Source organism: Cyprinodon tularosa, unplaced genomic scaffold (genome assembly GCF_016077235.1).
Source record: "Cyprinodon tularosa strain WSP-4 unplaced genomic scaffold, ASM1607723v1 ctg462, whole genome shotgun sequence".
Classification (NCBI taxonomy): Eukaryota; Metazoa; Chordata; class Actinopteri; order Cyprinodontiformes; family Cyprinodontidae; genus Cyprinodon; species Cyprinodon tularosa.
This window is the reverse complement of record NW_024039188.1, coordinates 106580-129335: the sequence shown is the minus strand read 5'-3', so window position 1 is coordinate 129335 and position 22756 is coordinate 106580. Positions and strand designations below refer to the sequence as shown.

General features: G+C 42.7%; 1 protein-coding gene across 1 annotated transcript in view; it reads left to right on the top strand.

Moving 5' to 3' along the window:
- The window catches only part of LOC119793872 (plexin-B2-like), a 214655-nt gene that overhangs the window by 87425 nt on the left and 104474 nt on the right, over nucleotides 1-22756 (top strand). Inside the window, exon 3 of the mRNA XM_038301156.1 lies at nucleotides 6866-6911. The gene's annotated coding sequence lies outside the window, so the exon portion shown is untranslated. The remainder of the gene's footprint in view (nucleotides 1-6865; nucleotides 6912-22756) is intronic.

Sequence of the window (22756 nt, the reverse complement as noted above, 5' to 3'; positions counted from 1 at the left end):
CACAGTCAGAGAAACAGGACTACACTGGAAAACAGGCCAAGCTCCAACATCTAGAAACAAAGGTGTTGATGGCAGCAGCACAGCTGATATTTCTCTCCAGGATGGAGTCACAGCCAAACAGGAACAGACCAGATGAAGCTACTATGAGAAAAAGCAGAGAGAGCAGAACGTTAGAGATTGAACTAACAGATTCTGCAGAGTGGGAGAATAGAGATAGAATGAAGCAGAATGATGAAAAAGGGGTCCCTATGTCCTCCGGCAGTCTAAGCCTATAGCAGCAGAACTATAGAGATAGATCAGGATAACCTGAGCCACTCTAACTAGAAGCTTTATCAAAAAGAAACTAGAAAAAGTCCCTTGGAACAGGAAGAAACCTCCAGCAGAACCAGGCTCAGTGTGAGCGGCCATCTGCTGACAGAAGCAGACATAGAAAAAGAAGCATAGATACAAAAGGCAACTTTTCTTTATAAATGTCTCCCATAATAGGTTTAAAGGCTTCCTGATGAAATTCAATCATATTTCTGTAACTTTAGTCCTGCTTAAATTGCTTCAAAGATGAATCCCCTTTATTATTGGACGGGGAAAAAAATACTTTTAAGCCTAAAACACTTTGAAAACCCATCTAGCTATTGACCAAGACCACTTTAAGACTCGACTCGAAACATTTGCGCACTGCTGCATCCTACTGCAGCAGCACCTACTATTTACTTTATCCAAAAACCTCTTTGGAACAAATCATTTTTCAATCAAAAGTTTGTGCTTGCTCTTCCTGCTCCCACCCTGTTAATGAAGGAGACGGAGGGCAGATCTCCGCTGCCTCCTGACACTTTAATAAAACTCCTGGAATTACCTTTCTTTGGCCAACGGTCCTCAGAATGAAATCTGAACGTTTCTCTAAAGCGTTCCGGATAATAATCAGGCTAATATAATGTCCATTCTTGTATCTAATATTAAATATTTTCTCCCAACTTTCAGTCTTCTTTAATGAATGGGTTCATTGGAGATAGAGAGGTGAACCTTACAACGTTTGGATATTCATATTGGAGTCATTTTACTGATGTTCTTACAGACATATCCTGCATCCTTTGGCAGGTTCTCTCCTTTCCTCTGTGTGATGAAGGCAGATGTGATGATGATGATGCTAGAGCTGTCAGATCTGCAGACGAGGAACTGAGTGAACGTCTCTCTCTGGGATCTAACCGGCCCTTCTAGTATCGGTGGCATCAGCCTCTGCATGATTGGTGTTCTAATCTATGAACCTTAAAAACCTCCTGACTAGACAACGATCAGAGGAGATCTTAGGGGCTTTGAGGGATCCTCCACAGGATAGAAAAGTTTGGAAAGGTTGAACAGGGGAGTGATGGGTGAGAAATATCGGGATTCATGAGAGGAAAGTTGCTCCAAGTTGCTCCATAATGTCAGTTTATTCCTTCATCTAATTGAGTTCTAGAAAAAAACAATCCATGAATATCATTGTTGGAAATTTTATTTACATATTAGGTAACAAATTAATCGATTATAATAGGTATGATCTCCGGATCTTTTCCTAAAAAGAGATAAATCAGGACAAACTTTTTAATAACACTTTATAACTTATATGTATTAAATAACCAGGAGACACGACACCAGATTTTGATATAAATTGTAATCTTATTTAGATCAGAGAAGTTGCTTAGAGTTACAGAAGGCAGCTGCTCACCAATCGAGCTCACTTCTCAGGAAGTAGTCCCGATTAACAGCTAGAGAAGCATTTTATACGCCAGTCTGCCACATCATCACATCATAAATGTTAGCAGATGAGGAAACATCCATGGCTCCAGCCTTATCAAATATTACACTGTTGTTAGCTGATGGACGCTGCTATCATTCCATTCCCAAATCTTTGCCACGTACAGAATGAAGATTATAAGTGTATATCTGGACCGAGGAACTGTCCTAATTAGATAAACTACTGGGGAAAACGTCAGTTCTGACACACAAGAGGCAGCTAATATTGAGGCGTAATAAACTCACACATCATCGATGATTATTATCCTAACATGGATTAATCCTACTTTTTTGTTAACAGCAGCAAATGCAACATAAAATAATCTAAAAATCTAGCCAAAGATTCTTAGCCTGGTGAGACCATCCTGATCTCGCGAGCTTTCAAGGTTTCACTCGCAGATCAGTCTGGAGACTCTCTGTTAAAGAAAATTTGGAGCCGTTCACCAAACGAACGTCCAATCAGCGTTGGCTTTGAGGCGGGTTGAGGTGTGACGCAACGAGAAGCGCGACAGTTCAGTCTAAAGAACATGGCGGCTTCAGCCGATGAAACTAGCATTAGCGTGGCTATCGAGCAAGTTTTATGGGAATTACAGAGTATTTCTTCACTGAAAGAAGAGCAAAACACTGCTCTGGAGGCTTTTCTCAGAGGAAAAGATGTTTTTGCTCTTCTCCCGACTGGTTTCGGCAAGAGTAGCCTGGCTGTTAGTACGTCATATGCTTCGTTGATCTGATTGGTTTATTTGGCCCGTCTATCACCAACATAGGCCAATCAGCTAACCAGTATTTTCGCCCCTTCCCAAAATTACTTCAACGGAAGGTTTCCATATGGATATGCGGAGCAAATCCATCTGGCGGAGTCAGGTTAGAAGATTCTGGAACATCATGAATGCACTGCTCTGCTTAAACTTTCAGAAACAGAGATCCTCACAACAAGAAGCAGAGCTTAAAATTCATTCCTTAAATCTTTTTCTAATTATTAAGTTTTCTTAATATTCTGTAAAAAAAAAAAAAAAAATGTATCAGTTTCTAACTCAGTCCTTCAGTGCAGAGATGATGGGTTAGATCCCAGCCTGAGGCCTTTCTGTACTAAAAAAATTTTAACGATTCGGTCGCTGTTATCTAATATTTCTTGGTGTTTTATTAACATTGAAATTTGAGAGACTTTACTAATAAAAATGGAAGTAAAGCTACTCAACAAAGTGTTTTTGTAGTGTATTAACCATGAGCATCTGTAGGATGCTCTGCTGATAGAATAACTATAAATAATAGAAATCCAGTGATTTCTGTCCCAACTAATTGAGGAAAACATTGATATTTTCTTCTGTTCTTCCTCCTGCAACTTTAGCAGAACTTTATTAATTCTATAAACTTTGCCAAAATGGGATGAACAACCTAGAAGGGCTTAATAAGAGGAACCTGTAGGATCAAGATTAACCACCACTGTTAACACACAGTGAGGATTGCATGGAAACAAAAACGACCATATGACTTACTCTAGTTTTTCTCTGTCACTTCTAGAGTTTTTCACAATAAAATAATTGTAGTGCCTAACCAGGCTGTGCTCCTAAATCCCAGCTGATGGACTATTTGCTGCCAGTACCGTTCCCAGGTACTTTGAGATGATAGAAGGGAAAACATGGCGTCTGATGCTCCGCCATCTGGATGTTTGGATCAGAACATATGGGCGGCCCGGCTCTGCGATCCAGAGGCATATGGTTCTTTGAGATAGAGTGGAGGCAGACCGGGCTGTTTGTTGGGTAGCATCGAGGGCCTCAGTATTGTTAGAAGTGCTGCCAGACAAACTTCACACACACACACTGCTCCGCTGCTGGCTTCAGAGCGGCGTGGGCGACGCTAATTCTGGTTTCTGCAGAAGAGTGGAGCACCGTCCTCCATGTCTCCATCAGGGAATAAACATACCTGCTAAATGTGCTCCTTCTCGTCAGACATTCGCCTCGCTGCCGCTTTCTGTCCACGTTCTTTTAGAAATTGATTTTTTTCTTTATCTTCTCTTTTAAAAACATTCCCCTTCTTGTTGAGCTCCTGTTATCATCATAAGAGGAAGCACAGAGGCTGTCTTCTGGTTTCAAATGAAAAAGCCTTCAGTGTGGCGTGTTTCCTGATGAAAGGCTGTTCAAACCCGGCAGAGCTCCAGCTTTTATTCCGCACCGTAATTCGCTTTCTCTTTTGAAAGATAATACACAATTGCTGGCAGTTTGTTTGATTTAATTATGAGAAATAATTATGTTTTACACCGAGCATAAGCTTGGCTTCGGCGTGTTACAAAGGCGTTACTGTAGCTGAGGAAGCCGACTTCATTATGCGGAACAGAATTTCTATTATGGTTCCAGTAGACCTAAAATACTCAGACGGTACCTCATTAACTCATGTTGCTGTTTGTTGATTAAAGAAGAAGAAAATAGCCCAATCTTCCATTTAGTTCTGTAGATATTTTATTAACATTAAGCCTGATTATATCCAGTGTCATTCCTTTCAGCAATTCTGTTAAAGCTCATTAGAACATTAATAGTCTTTTCACTTTCAAACACAAACTAAATGAGATTTTAGATGAACACAAAGTATAACATGATTGTGAAATAGAAGGGAGAAAAAAATATATTTTTTAACTTTTATGTACAAGTTAAGATCAGAGAAGCGTGTTGGGGATACGGAGCCACATTCTTCTTCTTTGATGACAGCTGACTGGGTTTGTAGATTTCATCATCACCGCTGGTACCCCTTTCAGACTGGCCAAAAATCCGGTTTAAACCCGGGAACAATGGGCTTTTAGTGGCAGTGGGAACGGCTCACTGATGCGGGTCAAACGACTCGGCAAGCGACCGACGTTAAACCCCCTCGGCTCTGATTGGCATGCTGTCAGAACACCAGAGCCGGGTTTAAACGCTAAATTACGTGACACCATTGAACGCAACTTAAGGACGTCAACACACAGCGCCAGTCGCTTCTGATCTAACCAGCAGAACCAACTCTGCTTCCATTGGATAAACATGGAGCAGCTCTGGTGAGAGGGATTCAGACAGATAATAGAGAGAAACAATAAAATTCCATGTTGCTCTCCATTGTTTACTTCCCTGATTTCTGTCACACTGGTAACATGATCAACCCTAACCCAGTGTAATCTCACAAGACACACAGCTGTGGCGGGACAGAGGCCACGCAGCTGCCAGTGAGGGGTTAGACCAGCTTTTTTGCCAATGGGAAGGGGGCCAAATGCCGATTGTTAGCGGGTCGACCCACGTTTGAAAAACATGCATTAACCCGCTAGTTTCAGTGGAACCTAAGACAACTGAAACTCTGTCAGTTTGTATGAAAGTTTCAGTTTTTATAGCCTTAGTACAAGTTCTCTTTAAGGCCCCGTCCACACGAAGCCAAACCCTGGCCTAAATTCACAAATTTTTCACCAAACCAGCCTCTCATCCATACGAAGCTGGCGTTTCGGGGGTCTGTAAACGATCTTTTTTGTATTCAGCCTTCAGAGTGGGAAGATTTTGAAACGCCGTTTTCGCGTTTCCATCTTTAAGCTCTAACCGCATTTTTTTCTTACACGCATGCGTCATAGCGTCGCCTCTAAACACGCATGCGCGACACAGTATCACAACAACAATGGCGCCGTACTGTGTTGAATGGTTGCTGCTCATGCTACTCACCCTGCTGTCGGGCTTACAACAGAATCTTCTTCTTCTGGAATATCTCCAGGAAGAACAGAGCAATATTGACGACATAGTTCAGCACCTGAATTTGACTGAACCACGAAAACGGACCCGCAGGGCAACCATGTATAAATATTACTGCGCATCCCCAACTGTTCGTCGCCTATTTTTGCTTTGGCACCACAGCGCCACTTACAGGCCTGGCATACATTTTGCAGCGTTTTCATGCATTCGTGTGGTCGATCACATTTATTTTACGTCTCCGTCTTTAAGACAAACGTTCTGGAAAATATTAGCGTTTCGTGTTCGTTTTGACTTCGTGTGGACGGGGCCTAAGTCTGGACTTTGACTAGGCCGCCAGTTATGGCTCTTTCTGTCAGTTTAGGGTGGTGGTCGTGTTGGTGAAGATTCTCCATCATCAATGTCATAGTCATTCAAAAAAAAGTCAAACAATCCACTGGACTTTGTTACCAAGTTTGAAACAAAGTCCAGTGGATTCTTCTTCCTCTGAGGCCTTTTAGATGAAGACAGATGATGGCTGCTGGTCACCACTGCAAACATCTGCTCTTCTCCAGACCAATCAGTGATTGATTTAAAGCTGGTATCATAAAGCTGTTGATGATGCGAGTGGACTGCAGATAATCAGTGAGCTTGTATTTTGGTGGTTGGTTCTCTTTGTTCCTTCTTAAGCTGTAAATGTTGTTTTAAACCAGAGAGTATAAGAATTTGAAATCATTTGGATGTTATCAGAAGTCGATAAACTATGATCTTTAACCCCTTAAAACCCACCGGGTCGTCGGCCTTAAGTGAAGGTAATAATTCAGAATGCATAAAATTCCAGCGGTGAAATGTTTACCACTAGGTGGAGCCGTTGTTCGCAGCTCCAAGCTGACACCAAAAGTTCCAAACCCCACAGCTCTGGAACTGGTATAGCTACAGGTCTGAAATTTCCTGCATTTGTATTTTAAATAATGTAGAACAATTATAATACAATAAAACCTGCTTTTTCTCATGAACGTCTTTATTACTGCTGTTCAAAAAAGAGCTATCATTTCAGAGAATAAAAATAAACAACTTTGAGTCATGTTTGAACTGATGCAGCTTCGTCTGTGTTCCTGTCCCCCAATTTTATTATATTTTATATATATAGAAACTAGAGGGTGTTAGCTTTCAAATAATGTATCACACGTGTAATTTGGACTTACAGTTCCTAAGTTATTGGCTTTTCCATTTGGTTATGCAAAATAAGCAAGAATTAACCAAAATGAGGTGGATGTTAAGAGGTTAAATCTCCTCAGGCAAACTGGAAGGCGTCCTCTTTGGGCCGATCGCTAACAAACACTTCAACCTGTAAATCGCCTCGGGCCGCTCAGCTCGTCCTCCATGTTTGGCTATCACACGATTCCTAACAATGATGTTTCTTTCAGGTGACTGAGGAGTTTGATGTCATCAGAGGACGTTCACTTTAATTAGGTAAGAACAATTTTCTCTTGAAATCCTTTCTCTGCATAAAAAATCTATTTTCTTTAATAATTCCGACCTTTGCCGACCTCTTCTCTCTCCCTCATTGCTAACCTGGGTGTGTTGCCCTTCTGACAAACAACAGAGCAGCTTTTTTCCAGCTGCATGTTTGTGTTTTTTTCTTAAATGATGCAGGTTCACAGGTTAATTTCAGGCTCCAGGCTGTTCTGAAGCCATTCTTGCTTAAACCTCTGATGGCAACACTCGACACAAATGTGAAGCATTCAGGCAAACGGCTTGCCGTTCTTTCTGAAAAAGCTCTGGTCTTTACCTCCTAAAGGTTCACGCCTTCCTCAGTATTTCTACATATTTCCATCTGTGTATATTTCTACATGTTTGGACATCTAAACAGATAATATTTTATTGTGGGATGTTTCAGTCGTCCCTCTGTTTCTGCTGTTTTAGCCTCTTTTTAAGCTTTATTTCAGGGTCTCTGAGTCCAGCAGGAAGTTGAGTTCATGCCTGAGTTTAAATTTTAGATCAGTGAAGTCATTTATCAGCACCTCCAGCTCAGATAAGAGCCTTGAGGCGTTCAGAAGCCTTTGCTGGACCAAAATGAAACCTCCCAGTGTGACCAGCTGATTTAAATGGTCGTCACATCTCAATGTGGGGTTTTTCTATGATCCGCCTCTGCCGCTCGCGGTCTGCCAGCTCCTATTAAAGCGTGTCGTCTCTGTGGGAACCCTTTCCTCCCTCCATCCTCTGTTTCCATGTGTTGGACCCATGGCTACCACAACGCTTTGTCACTAAACGCATTAGTTCTTCTCTGCAAGGTGAGAAAGCTGGTTCAGATACATCACAGTTTCTAACAGGTCTTAAAAAAAATTCAACATTTAATTTAGATTTCAGGCCATCAAAAAGTCTGATATAAAGACAGATTTTACAGACATTTAGTTACATCTTTAAATAAAGACTTCATGATCAGAGACTAAAACCTGCCGGTTTATCCTTGAATGGCTCCCATCTGGGCGGTTTATGGTTGTTCGTCTCATCTAATGACTCCGCCCACGTTGAAATCCGCTTCAGTTGAGCCAACCTGACCCTAACTGGTTGTTTTCCTAATTTGGACCTTGTGTTTAGGCCGGGAGCTAGCAGGGATTTTTTTGGAAGCTAACTGTTAGCTTTTGGATCAGGTCCAGTTGGAACGTCCAAATTTAAACCATCTAGATGTTTGCTTCCATCTGGAGGCAGTGATCCTTCATGACTCCATCTACTCTTTCTAATGCACCAGTTGCCCCTCAGCATGATGCTGCTACTGCTGTGCTCAGCAGTGAAGTTTGAACCCTTTATAGGGCAAGTTAACGTTTTTGATCACTTGTATACTCCTTAAAAATGGAGCCCCCCCTGTCCCTCAGCGAGGTCTAGAAGCACAAGATCTATATCCAGCTACATGGCTGTACATCTTATTTTGGCATTTGACCAATTAGATGAGCCCTTGAATGATATATTACCTGCTGGAAATTAAGTTAACAAGTCAAGAAAAAAGGTAAAAAGCTAATTGAAAAGTAAAAAAGTAAAGTAAAAAATTGAATAAGCCTAGTTACAATTATTTAGGTTTATAAACCAAAAAATATCAGTGCCAGTATCAACATTAATGCCTCTAAGGTTATGTTTGATCAAAAAAAAAATGTTTCTTTTCACTCATTTCATATAGAAGCACTTTTGTTATATTTCTTAACCCCTTGAACCCTACGGACCCACCGGCGGGTCCAGCTGCTACGTGACCTCGTAATTTTAACAAACCCCCAGTATTGATGTAAAAAACATATTTGGCACAGTTTGGTGACATTTATGGATAAATGTGCCAAAATGGCCTCTCCGCCTAAGGAATTTCTCACTAATAACATTCTAAAATAAATATGATTCATCTGATTGAGTCCAAATTTGGTATATTTTTACACAACATTTAGATTTGGAATTCTGTACTACTTTTTTGTGCTATAAATAATATTTTGGTAGTGTTTTGCTATGTTTATTTCAAAGAAAATGTTGGCGAGGTTCAAAAAATGCTAAATATTTTGTATTTTGTCCCTAATATTTCAGGCAGGGTCAAAGCTACAATGGTGCTGACACCAGAAAACCATTCTATGACATCTTACCTTTACAGACGTACCAAAAGTTTCTTCTTAAATCTAATAGCTGTGAGGCTATAAGTGATTTACTTTTGTGTGTTTTTGTGAGGCAGAAATTTATTTATACCACCTGAGGGTGTAAGAGGTTAATATATTCGGACAAGTTGGCGTTTCTTGTTATTACGTTGACATTAATTTTTGCCGTCAAAATATCCATATTTTTTGAAGGTTACAAAGGTAATAAGGTTTCGTCCTGGATTCCAATAACACTATTGGCTTTAAATGTTTATTTTCAAAAAGTCCCCTATAAAGCCTCGCTTCGGCTTCTCCAAGCATAGCTCTTGTTGTTCAGGAAAAATGGTTCAAACTTTTCTCTAGAAAATGTGTCCATTTAAATCTGGAGCAGAACTTTCTTCTTTGGTTTGTTCCATCTCGGTTTTTGGCATCGACTGATGTCACTTTGCTCCAGTAGTTAAGCTTTACGGCAGGATTAGGGTTCGGTTGGTCTCTCCTGCAGTTAATCTCAAAGACGTCATTTATTTGTACAATTTTGACCCTTAGATTTACGCCTCGTATCCTGGACTTCCTTTAGTTCAGTAGAAGTTTTAATCGAGTCATCTCTGTTCAGCTGGCCTCCATCAGTCCCTCGGATCTGCTGCTGGGGTTCTGCTTTGCCAGGCGTCCAGGCGACTGTTGTGTTTGGGCTGAATCCCAGAGTTTTATCGCTCTGTGAAATGCGAAGCCTTGGAGTTGGACCGGAGTCTGCAAACATCACCACAGATCTGCCAGAACTCGGCGGGTGTCCATCTTCTTCGCTGCTCGTTAATTCAGGTCGTTAATGATGAAAAAGGAGATGAAGATTGAGGCCTGGTGGAGGGAGGGTGGCGTTAGAGAGCTGGAATAAAAAGTCAGGACGGTTTAGAAAGAGAAGAAAGGCCAGAGACTGTGAGGGCCAAGGCGTGACAGACTTGGAAGGTGAAGTTGACTACTTGGAGCAGTTTTATCAGCTGCCAACTGCTGCTGGGTTCTCTGTGTGTGCGCCTGTGGTATGATTGAATGGTTTCAGGGTCGTCGTCAGTATTTTACTGTTTTCACTGTGGATGGATGAATGCTCGTGTGCTTTTCTCCAATTTCTTTTCTGTGTTTGCCAGCAGCTTTGGACCCTTTGGTTCAGACACTCCTCGTTGCTTTAGGTCCAGACCAGAGGGGAAGAGGGAGGCCAGCCATCTGTTTTCTATCAGTGCTGCTGCTAAATCTTAGTGTTTTTCTTTCCGTTTTAGTGCTGAGCAGAATACAAAGCTGCTGCTTTAAGGATTTGTCCCTTCATCCTTATTTTTTCAGGGTTCCTTCTTCTTTAAGGCTCTGTTTAGTTTGCATTTGCTTCCAGGCTTGATTCTAAAGGATATCTTATGTTTCTGCAGAGTTTGCTCCAGCTTACATAGAAGGTTTGATGAATTTCACTGGGATTTTACCTCAGATGTTTGGATGCAAACAGAAGATGGTGGATGGTTTTCAACACTTCTTTCTAATAATAACCTGAAAAGAATGGCATTCAATAGATAATCTGGACTTTGACTAGGCCATTATGTGCTTTAGACAATTGTTGAAGCATTACCTTGTGGTTTACATAAAATCCCAATAATTGTTTTCTAACTTTTTCATTTCAAATCAAGGCTAAATATTAAAGTCGCAGTGAAATCATATTTAAATGTCAAATCAATCTGGCTTAAACATGTACAGGTGCTGGTCATAAAATTAGAATATCATGAAAAAGTAGATTGATTTCAGTAATTCCATTTAAAAAGTGAAACTTGTATATTATATTCATACATTACATACAAACTCATATATTTCAGATGTTTATTTTGTTTAATTTTGATGATTACAAATGACAACAAATGAAAATCTCAAATTCATCATATCAGAAAATTAGAATATTGTGAAAAGGTTCAAAATTGATGGCCCCTGGTGCCACACTCTAATCAGCTAATTAACTCAAACCACCTGCAAAAGCCTTTAAATGGTCTTTCAGTCTAGTTCTATAGGCTACACAATCATGGGGAAGACTGCTGACTTGACAGTTGTCCAAAAGACGACCATCGACACCTTGCACAAGGAGGGCAAGACACAAAAGGTCATCGCTAAAGAGGCTGGCTGTTCACAGAGCTCAGTGTCCAAGCACATTAATAGAGAGGCGAAGGGAAGGAAAAGATGTGGTCGAAAAAAGTGTACAAGCAAGAGAGATAACCGCACCCTGGAGAGGATTGTGAAACAAAACCCCTTCAAAAATGTGGGGGAGATTCACAAAGAGTGGACTGCAGCTGGAGTGAGTGCTTCAAGAAGCACCACACACAGACGTATGAAAGACATGGGTTTCTGCTGTCGCATTCCTTGTGTCAAGCCACTCTTGAACCACAGACAGCGTCAGAAGCGTCTTGCCTGGGCTAAAGAGAAACAGGACTGGACTGCTGGTGAGTGGTCCAAAGTCATGTTCTCTGATGAAAGTAAATTTTGCATTTCCTTTGGAAATCAAGGTCCCAGAGTCTGGAGGAAAAGAAGAGAGGCACTTCATCCACGTTGCTTGAAGTCCAGTGTAAAGTTTCCACAGTCAGTGATGGTTTGGGGTGCCATGTCATCTGCTGGTGTTGGTCCATTGTGTTTTCTGAGGTCCAGGGTCAACGCAGCCACATACCAGGAAGTTTTAGAGCACTTCATGCTTCCTGCAGCTGACCAACTTTTTGGAGATGCAGATTTCATTTTCCAACAGGACTTGGCACCTGCACACAGTGCCAAAGCTACCAGTACCTGGTTGAAGGACCATGGTATCCCTGTTCTTAATTGGCCAGCAAACTCTCCTGACCTTAACCCCATAGAAAATCTATGGGGTATTGTGAAGAAGAAGATGCAATACACCAGACCCAACAATTCAGAAGAGCTAAAAGCCACTATTAGAGCAACCTGGGCTATCATAACACCTGAGCAGTGCCACAGACTGATCGACTCCATGCCACGCCGCATTGCTGCAGTAATACAGGCCAAAGGAGGCCCAACTAAATACTGAGTGCTGTACATGCTCATACTTTTCATGTTCATACTTTTCAGTTGGCCAACATTTCTATAAATCCTTTGTTTTTATTGGTCTTCAGTAATATTCTAATTTTCTGATATGATGAATTTGAGATTTTCATTTGTTGTCATTTGTAATCATCAAAATTAAACAAAATAAACATCTGAAATATATGAGTTTGTATGTAATGTATGAATATAATATACAAGTTTCACTTTTTAAATGGAATTACTGAAATCAATCTACTTTTTCATGATATTCTAATTTTATGACCAGCACCTGTATATAAATGTCTTTATCAGAAGATATTGTCCCAAAAGTTAGAAAATTTCTATAAAAAAAAAAAAATCCTGTCTAAAATCTGTTTTTTTCCCCGTTATCTTCTGCAGGCCAGTTAGTTCTACGTCAGCCTGAACACCTAAATTCGGCCAATCAGATATCAACGGTCATCTGTCAATCAAATGTTTTCAGTCACAGCATCTTGATTCATGTGTCGCAGCTAATATACGCAACGGTTGAAATCAGAATCCTTTCCTTTCCCATTGAGTTGCGTCCCAGTGTTCACGGGGATGGACGTCTGTGTCTTCGGCAGGCGTAGAGCTAACAGAACTGGCAGCGTTGCGAGGCAAGGGCTCAAACATGTACGGCTGGAAGCCTTCTACACCAAACCAAGCTTCTGCTGCCCTGGCGTCCTCTTCCACAACATCTTCGTCCCCGCTTTCCTCCTCTAAATAAAAAATGGATGACGGAGGAGACTCATCCACGACCTCCGACACCAAACTCTCCTCCTCTTGCTTGTTTCCGCTGTCCATAGCGTTCCTTGACAGCGTCGTTTCTAAGTCCCCAATTTAGTGCTACTTGGTCCCAATGGAATTTCCCATTGGGAACCTGCTAGCACTAAGATGCTAACTGGTTAGCAAGATGCTTCCCACAAACCGGCCACAACCAACCTTCCGCCACAACAATCCCGCCCCCGTGATAATTGACCAATCACATTCACTTTATTCACTTGTGTAAAGTCGGGCACCACTGGGAGAATTCAATTCTATTCAGTTTATTTCTATAGCTCCAATTCACATCATGTCATCTCAGGTCACTTTCCAGTTCACCAGATCATCCAATCAGACTGATTCAAAGTTTTCTATCTAAGGAAAACCAGCTGATTGCATCGACTCATTGACTCTTCAGCAATCCCTCACACTAAGCATGCTTGTAGCGACAGTGGAGAGGAAAAACTCCCTTTGAACAGGAAGAAACCTCCAGCAGAACCAGGCTCAGTGTGAGCGGCTATCTGCTGAGGCCCACTGGGGTTCAAGGAGACAGAAGCAGACATAGAAAAAGAAGCATAGATACAAAAGGCAACTGTCAACCAGCTCCACAGGCGGCCCCGTCCAGGAAACACACAGCCAGGCAGACGAGCTCCGAGCCAGCTCCCATTTCAGAGGATGAAGAGAGCACATCCAGTTAGTCACAGTCAGAGAAACAGGACTACACTGGAAAACAGGCCAAGCTCCAACATCTAGAAACAAAGGTGTTGATGGCAGCAGCACAGCTGATATTTCTCTCCAGGATGGAGTCACAGCCAAACAGGAACAGACCAGATGAAGCTACTATGAGAAAAAGCAGAGAGAGCAGAACGTTAGAGATTGAACTAACAGATTCTGCAGAGTGGGAGAATAGAGATAGAATGAAGCAGAATGATGAAAAAGGGGTCCCTATGTCCTCCAGCAGTCTAAGCCTATAGCAGCAGAACTATAGAGATAGCTCAGGATAACCTGAGCCACTCTAACTAGAAGCTTTATCAAAAAGGAAAGTTTTAAGCCTAGCCTTAAAAGTAGACAGGGTGTCTGCCTCACGGACTAAAACTGGTAGTTGGTTCCACAGGAGAGGAGCCTGAGAACTAAAAGATCTGCCTCCCATTCTACTTTTAGAAATTCTAGGAACCACTAGTAAACCTGCAGATTGAGAGCGAAGTGCTCTGTTAGGAACATAAGGAACAATCAGATCTCTGATATCAGATGGAGCTTGGCCATTTAAGGCTTTATATGTGAGAAGGAGGATTTTAAATTCTATTCTGGATTTAACAGGAAGCCAATGAAGAGAAGCCAGGATAGGCGAGATATGATCTCTCTTTTTCATTTTCATTAGAACTCTGGCTGCAGCATTTTGGAGCAGCTGAAGGCTTTTAACTACAGTTTGTGGACTTCCTGATAGTAAAGAATTACAATAGTCCAGCCTTGAAGTAACAAATGCATGGACTAGTTTCTCAGCATCACCCCTGGACAGGAGATTTCTCATTTTTGCAATATTCCTCAGATGAAAGAAGGAAATTCTAGAAACCTCTTTGATATGGGATTTAAATGACAGGTCCTGATCAAAAACAACAGCAAGATTTTTTACTTTATTATCTGAAATCAGTTTAATCCCATCCAAATGAAGTGACTGGCTAATCAGCTTCTTTTTCAGAGACTCTGGTCCAAAGACTATAACTTCTGTTTTGTCTGCATTCAGAAGCAAAAAGTTAAGAGTCATCCAGGGTTTTTCTGTCTTCAGACATGCCTGTAATCTATGTAATGGGTTAGCTTCATCTGGATTATAGACAGATATAGCTGGGTATCATCAGCCTAACAGTGGAAATTAATCCCATGCTGTCTAATAACTCTACCGATTGGGAGCATGTATAAAGTAAAGAGAATTGGTCCTAGCACTGATCCCTGTGGTACTCCACAGGTAACCTTTGAGCGTGTTGAAGATCTATCATTAACATGCGACGGTTGGAACAGCCGCTTCCCTACGACTTTAGAAATATTAAATCTTAGGAAGTTGCTGGGCATCCAGAAAATGCAGGCTGCGACTCTTTCGTAGCACTCGAAGTCTGAAATCTTTGTTGCTAATATAAATGTCGATCCCACTGATCTGCGGTTAACATGGCAGGACGTCGGTTTCATCTGTTTACAGACTGGGACGATATGTGAAGCTCCAGGTTTGGCAGCAGCGTAACGTAATGTCACCACCATAAATCATAAATTAAAATGCATCAATAAAATAAAGTCATTTTATTAAGGAGAAAACGTTTGCAACCCATTCATTCATTCATTCATTCATTTCATTTATTTTGAAACATGACATGATTTTACAATGTTTGCATAGAATGCTTCCTAAACATACAGCATGTTTCAAAAAGGAGCAGGATGAAGCATAAGCTTATTAAACCCTACCCCTTAACTCTTACCCCATTAACCCTTAACCTAAGACTCATTTATACAGAAAATCAAGCTAAAGCTTTGAGCTCTAAGATTTGACAAATTATTTTAGTAGGTGGATAAGTAATACTTTATACTGTTGCTGTGGAAAAAGAAAATCTTTGCTCTTGTACTTTTAACTCTTGTGGCTTTTGATGATTGCAGATTGGCCAATCATTGAGAAAACTCTCCAGAAAAAGCTGCTTGTAGAAAATGAAGCATATTAGGGGTGTCATTTATACCATTTTGTGTAAAGTTTATTGGTTAAAAAGTGTCGAAAAGCAGTTTTTCCTTTTTTCCCCCTCAGAGATGTTTACTGTTTATCATGATGTCCTTCATTCCTGTTAAGGTCGTCTCTGAGCTGCTGGGTTTCATCAATCAGCCAGCTGTCCTCCATAATGAGCAACTAAATAGCCGCTAATAGCTGTATTAATAATAATCGGGGCTTCTGTGTGATTTTCTTTTTTTTTTTAGCTGCAGGAAAAATCACAAACACCCAGCAGCTGTGTCCTTCCTGTCTGGCTCCTTTTCCTCCTATCCCTGTCGAGCGTCGGCCCCTGCTCGGCCTGCGTGCCCCCAGGGGCCTCGCTTTCTTCTTGGACGGAGCTGAATGCGGTTATTGTCGGCTTATTCGGTCTGGAGCAGCTTTTATGTTGTTTCCCGGCAGGAGTCGGCTGTGTCAAACCTTTGATTGCTTTTTTTTTTTTTCCCACTCTTGAAAAATGGTTGAGTCAGGGGTACCTGCAGCTCGTCGCTGTTATACACCAGCTTTGAAATGCTGCAGACCGAGAGGGTTTCAGCAAAAAAAAACCTCCAAGATAAAAAACAAGAGGAAGAGGAGTGCGCCGAGAAAGAACCGAAGCAGACTTTCTACGTTTAAGCTTTAATGGACAACAGCAGAGACCCTCGGTGGCTCTGATGGCTTTAACAGCTTACTCTCCACTGCTTCGCTCTCTATTATTCTTTTCATTTCTCACGTCCAAAGTGCACCGTGTGAGCGGGGAAGCTGGCTCTGCAGCAACAGGTTTCACATTTAATGCCTTTCACATATGATGGAGCTTGAATGACTCATGCAGCAAGTGAAATGCACACGTTTCTGTTCCCTTTTTTTGCAAATAAAACCAACAGACCTGTGTTTAACACAAAATCCAAGTTATATTAAACATAAAGCAACTGAAAGGTCTAAAGGGCTGGTTATACTCTCACAGCAGTGTGTCGCAGTGAGCTTGATGCAGACATTTTTGATTTATGCTCAATATTGAAGCGTCGTCTGCGGTGTAGATACGGCCGAGGCGGCGAGGAAGTGGGGGCGAAATTAGTCCGACAACGGAGGGACATGAGGGCCAAAAAGAGCGGGGATCCAGGTGGAAAAAGGGTCCCAGCATTCTCGCGCACCTCCCTCTTCTAGCGGGTCAAACTTCACCAAACTGCTCTCTTCTCAATGTTACAGCCTGCAGCTTTAATTGGTATTAAAATGTCTTAAATCAGTCTTTCGTAGGTCTTAATTTTTAAAACATCAAAAAAAGGATCATTGCTATTACGATTTATTTTTATAATCTAAATAAAACGTTAAAATCGATAATTTATTTATTTTTTTCATAAAAATAAATAAATAACGTCTCGCCATTATTGGTTCCGTCCCGATAGCGGAACCAATAAAGCGTTGTTGCGGCCGGGACATTTGGGAGATGCACCATTAACTTTTTGTCTTGAAAATATGAGCAAGTGTAAATGGAACGAAAAGAGTTTCCTCCATGGCTAAAACCAGGGAACATACATGAGGCTCAGTGGATTTAGTGCAAGAAGTCATTCAAGCTCGGAATGATGGGAATTAAGGCAGTGGAGTCGCACATGCGAAGCACGAAACACAAAGCGTCAAAATGGAGTTATAGAGAAACAGCCGGTATTTCTCAGTTTAGTTCCACCCTTGTCTCTGCAACGCCTCCACTTATCACCAAATCAAACATTCTAAGAAAACCATACAAAGAAAAATAGCTGCTAAAAGACTTAGCACTGGTTATGTTGTTGCTTTAAAACTGATTTGTTTTGTTCCCTGCTAAAACAAAGTTTGTGAATTCAGTTAAATAATTGTTCAAATATATCTGTCATTTGTGTGTTTTTAGCTTTCTTCCTGTATGGGAAGCTTTTCAACATGTGAAACATTAGTGCAGTGGTTTATGTTACAATAAACCTTTGGGTTAAGTTGTTGCAAGCAGGTTTTTCTTGTGTTTCTTGTGAATTTGGTCTTAAATTTTTATTTCAAGTGGCATTAAAAAGTCTTAAAACGTTTTGAATTTAACTTTCCTTATGCTGTAGGAACCCTGATATCGGTACTCCCTAGTCAGACCGGTCTCAATGTAAACAATCTATGCGCTGCAGCATCAAACAACCATGATGTTCTTATCTTCAGGGGGACTTAAGACTTTTAAAATAAAGATAAATTCATCAGTTTCACACAGACTGGCTGTTTCATAGCATCAGTAGATTAACTTTAACTTAAAATAGGCCCATCTCATTTTATAGTCATTATGAAGTCTATAAATCATGTAATATAACATATTATACAAACCATCATAATAAAATGTGTTAATGGAGCAGAATAATACAGATGAGCCAAAAGTGCTAAATTGATGATGTACATGTATTTATTACATTGTTATGGTGATTACATCTTACATATAATTTAAAGATTTTTCACCAAGACTGAATTTCATGTCTGTTAATGCTAAAGTATTTCTCTATTTACAAATTATACATGAATGATGCCATAAACCTTTACACTGTCTGTTTATTGGCCTTTAAAAATGTTTAAACTGCTTTTTTTCATCAATAAAATGCAATAATTTCAGCACATGACTTTTTAAAAAGAGAAATACACCAAACGCTACAGGAACGACAGCATCATCCACTCAATAAAGAATTACTACAGTGAATTATTTTCTATTTCCTCTACTTTCTATTTTCTTACATTAGACATAATGTCAATGACTAATTTAGTCAATATCTGAGCTAGCCAGACTAATGTTAGTCTACAGACTAAACTATAGGATCCATCGGCTATAGATGGATTTATTGCTTAGTCGATCCACTGACTAATAGTTATTAGACAGTTCAAGCCAGTTAAATCGGCTAAATCTGCTGGTGAGATTTTCAGTTATGTTGTCGATTTAACATAATGTGTTTTCCTGTGCGAGCTATGACATGAGCTCTGTTGGGTCATTCTCTCTTATATTTGAGATGTTTGATCCCGTAAATCCAGCATTTCATAATCCTGGGAGCAAAAACAGTTTCCATCAGAGTTTTTCTTTACTCTCTTTCTATTGGTTGGGTTCCAAGAAGCTCCCACACATTTCCTGCTTTGATTCACTGAAAACGCGCTCGCTCTGTCCTTTTTTCTGTTGCCAGGAGGCTGGCACACATCAGTTGAACACATTCCTGTGAAAACATTGCTTGTTTAGCATGTTACCGACATGCCAACATCAGGGTTTTCTGTGATGCTGCCATCATGTCTGAATCAAATATAATCTTTGCTTTTTGTCACAAACCTGAAAAGTGATGCCTTTAAAGAAACATTTCTTTTTTTTGGTAGATTTTTAAGCAATGTGCAGTTATTAGCAGATGTCACAGAAGCAAAACAATTTAAACATATTTAAACATATTTAAATGTATTTGTCATTTGCTTCTTCCACTGTGGTTTCTTTTTTTTCTTTCTTCTTTTAATTAATCTCTGTAGTTATTAGAAGAAAGTCACCCAACCAGTCTGACCCTATGTGTAAATACACCATAACTTCCTTTCTGAGTGCCTACGGCGTTTTAAAACAAAAATCCAGTATCATGAAATTAGACTCGCAACATACTAGCAGCAGGCACGAAAGAGACTAAGGCCGTTTCTCAATTCACAAGAACGTGAGTACGGACTCATGTTCTCGCCAAGTCTGTTCTTGAGAAGAACACAGGAAAGTCTGGACTCGGGGAGAACAGAAGCACGCAGAATAAATATGGGTCAACTGGAACAGAAGCGTACTGATGACATCACCACACGCTTAGCTTGTCTGGAGCTGCATTTCACCTCCTGTTAATAATAGTCTCTAGATAATAATAAATTCTTACTTTTTTCATTTAGTGGGGGAATAATTATTAGCACAGCAGATAAACACAAATCAAATGAACATTAGAGCCAGCGGTCCTTCACACACGGCTATGCAGAGAGAGGGCTGCTGCAGACGGGCTAACATTAGCCCTGGCTGCTGCAGACGGGCTAACATTAGCCCTGGCTGCTGCAGACGGGCTAACATTAGCCCTGGCTGCTGCAGACGGGCTAACATTAGCCCTGGCCGCTGCAGACGGGCTAACATTAGCCCTGGCTCCTGCAGACGGGCTAACGTTAGCCCTGGCTGCTGCAGACGGGCTAACGTTAGCCCTGGCTGCTGCAGACGGGCTAACGTCAGCCCTGGCTGCTGCAGACGAGCTAACGTTAGCCCTGGCTGCTGCAGACGAGCTAACGTTAGCCCTGGCTGCTGCAGACGGGCTAACATTAGCCCTGGCTGCTGCAGACGGGCTAACATTAGCCCTGGCCGCTGCAGACGGGCTAACATTAGCCCTGGCTCCTGCAGACGGGCTAACGTTAGCCCTGGCTGCTGCAGACGGGCTAACGTTAGCCCTGGCTGCTGCAGACGGGCTAACGTCAGCCCTGGCTGCTGCAGACGAGCTAACGTTAGCCCTGGCTGCTGCAGACGGGCTAACGTTAGCCCTGGCTCCTGCAGACGGGCTAACATCAGCCCTGGCTGCTGCAGACGAGCTAACGTTAGCCCTAGCTCCTGCAGACGGGCTAACATCAGCCCTGGCTGCTGCAGACGAGCTAACGTTAGCCCTGGCTGCTGCAGACGAGCTAACGTTAGCCCTGGCTGCTGCAGACGGGCTAACGTTAGCCCTGGCTGCTGCAGACGGGCTAACATCAGCCCTGGCTGCTGCAGACGAGCTAACGTTAGCCCTGGCTGCTGCAGACGAGCTAACGTTAGCCCTGGCTGCTGCAGACGAGCTAACGTTAGCCCTGGCTGCTGCAGACGGGCTAACGTTAGCCCTGGCTGCTGCAGACGGGCTAACGTTAGCCCTGGCTGCTGCAGACGAGCTAACGTTAGCCCTGGCTGCTGCAGACGGGCTAACATCAGCCCTGGCTGCTGCAGACGAGCTAACGTTAGCCCTGGCTCCTGCAGACGGGCTAACATCAGCCCTGGCTGCTGCAGACGAGCTAACGTTAGCCCTGGCTGCTGCAGACGAGCTAACGTTAGCCCTGGCTGCTGCAGACGAGCTAACGTTAGCCCTGGCTGCTGCAGACGGGCTAACGTTAACCCTGGCTGCTGCAGACGGGCTAACGTCAGCCCTGGCTGCTGCAGACGGGCTAACGTCAGCCCTGGCTGCTGCAGACGGGCTAACGTCAGCCCTGGCTCCTGCAGACCGGCTAACGTCAGCCCTGGCTGCTGCAGACGGGCTAACGTCAGCCCTGGCTCCTGCAGACGAGCTAACGTCAGCCCTGGCTGCTGCAGACGAGCTAACGTTAGCCCTGGCTGCTGCAGACGGGCTAACGTTAGCCCTGGCTGCTGCAGACGGGCTAACGTTAGCCCTGGCTGCTGCAGACGAGCTAACGTTAGCCCTGGCTGCTGCAGACGGGCTAACGTTAGCCCTGGCTGCTGCAGACGGGCTAACGTTAGCCCTGGCTGCTGCAGACGGGCTAACGTTAGCCCTGGCTCCTGCAGACGAGCTAACGTTAGCCCTGGCTCCTGCAGACGGGCTAACATCAGCCCTGGCTGCTGCAGACGAGCTAACGTTAGCCCTGGCTGCTGCAGACGAGCTAACGTTAGCCCTGGCTGCTGCAGACGAGCTAACGTTAGCCCTGGCTGCTGCAGACGAGCTAACGTCAGCCCTGGCTGCTGCAGACGGGCTAACGTCAGCCCTGGCTCCTGCAGACCGGCTAACGTTAGCCCTGGCTGCTGCAGACGGGCTAACGTCAGCCCTGGCTCCTGCAGACCGGCTAACGTTAGCCCTGGCTGCTGCAGACGGGCTAACGTCAGCCCTGGCTCCTGCAGACGGGCTAAGGTTAGCCCTGGCTGCTGCAGACGGGTTAACGTTAGCCCTGGCTCCTGCAGACGGGCTAACGTTAGCCCTGGCTGCTGCAGACGGGCTAACGTCAGCCCTGGCTCCTGCAGACGGGCTAAGGTTAGCCCTGGCTGCTGCAGACGGGCTAACGTTAGCCCTGGCTCCTGCAGACGGGCTAACGTCAGCCCTGGCTCCTGCAGACGGGCTAACGTCAGCCCTGGCTCCTGCAGACGGGCTAACGTTAGCCTTGGCCGCCGTTAGCCTTGGAGGTCAGCGGGTTGCTACGGTTCTCTCAACATTGGAATGTTTTGGGTTTTTTTTCTCTAATTAAATCAGTAAATGTTCCATATAGAGACACTTAAAGTATAATATTATTGCCTCAAATGATCTTAAAACGTAGTTTAATTGAGTAACAGCAACACAAAACAGAACTTTTAACTTAATACTCTGAGCTCTGTGAGCGCTAACCTGGAAGCTGCTGCTGCACTGCATGCTGGGACAGCTGTCAGTCTGGAGAACGCTTAGAAGAAAATAAAAATTTCTAGTTGAATGTTTTCTCTCAGGCTTTTATAAACAGATGACCTGATCCACTCAGAAGGAGAGGTGGATTGGATCTCTGTGAGGTCATTTGGACTTCCTGTGGGGATTTGCGTGGGGGTCACAGTTTGCTTCCTTCTGTGGTAATTACAGAAATGGGATTTTGCAACACGGGAGGAGGAGCACACGAACTGTAAACAAAGAATACAGACAAATGAAGTGAGGTGACAGGAAAGCACCAGCGTTCATCTGTCAGAGTAGATGGTTTCCCGGCTCCTGCAGAGATCCTGCATGTGTGCCTGAAAAAATGGTTGTTTTTAATCAGGAAGCATGATGCTGATAGTTTGTGCTGTCCCCCACACAAACCTCTAATTCACTTCTTTTTTTTTTTTTTTTTTAAAGCATCTGAAGGATTTAATGGGAAAATGAAATTATTCTGTCAAGATTATCTCCCCGTAGAGCTACATTTTCCCCACTGTGTGAGAGCGAGCGTGTTCTTCTATTCAGCTATTCAAACATTTTCTCACAGCTACAGGATGGATTGAATGCGATAATAAAAAAAAACTTTCCAACATTTTTCACTTTATCTCTGCTCTTCGCTGCCACATTTGCCACAAGCTGGTTTTTTAATCTCATGGATCGTTTTGATCTCCCAAATCATTGGCTGTCATCATTTTTGAATTAAAGCCTTCTGCTGCAACAGCTTTCGTTGAGTTTCCTTCCTTTATTCAGCAGGATGGTGCAGCTCTAAAATATTATTTTTACCACATATCCTCACCCTGTCTG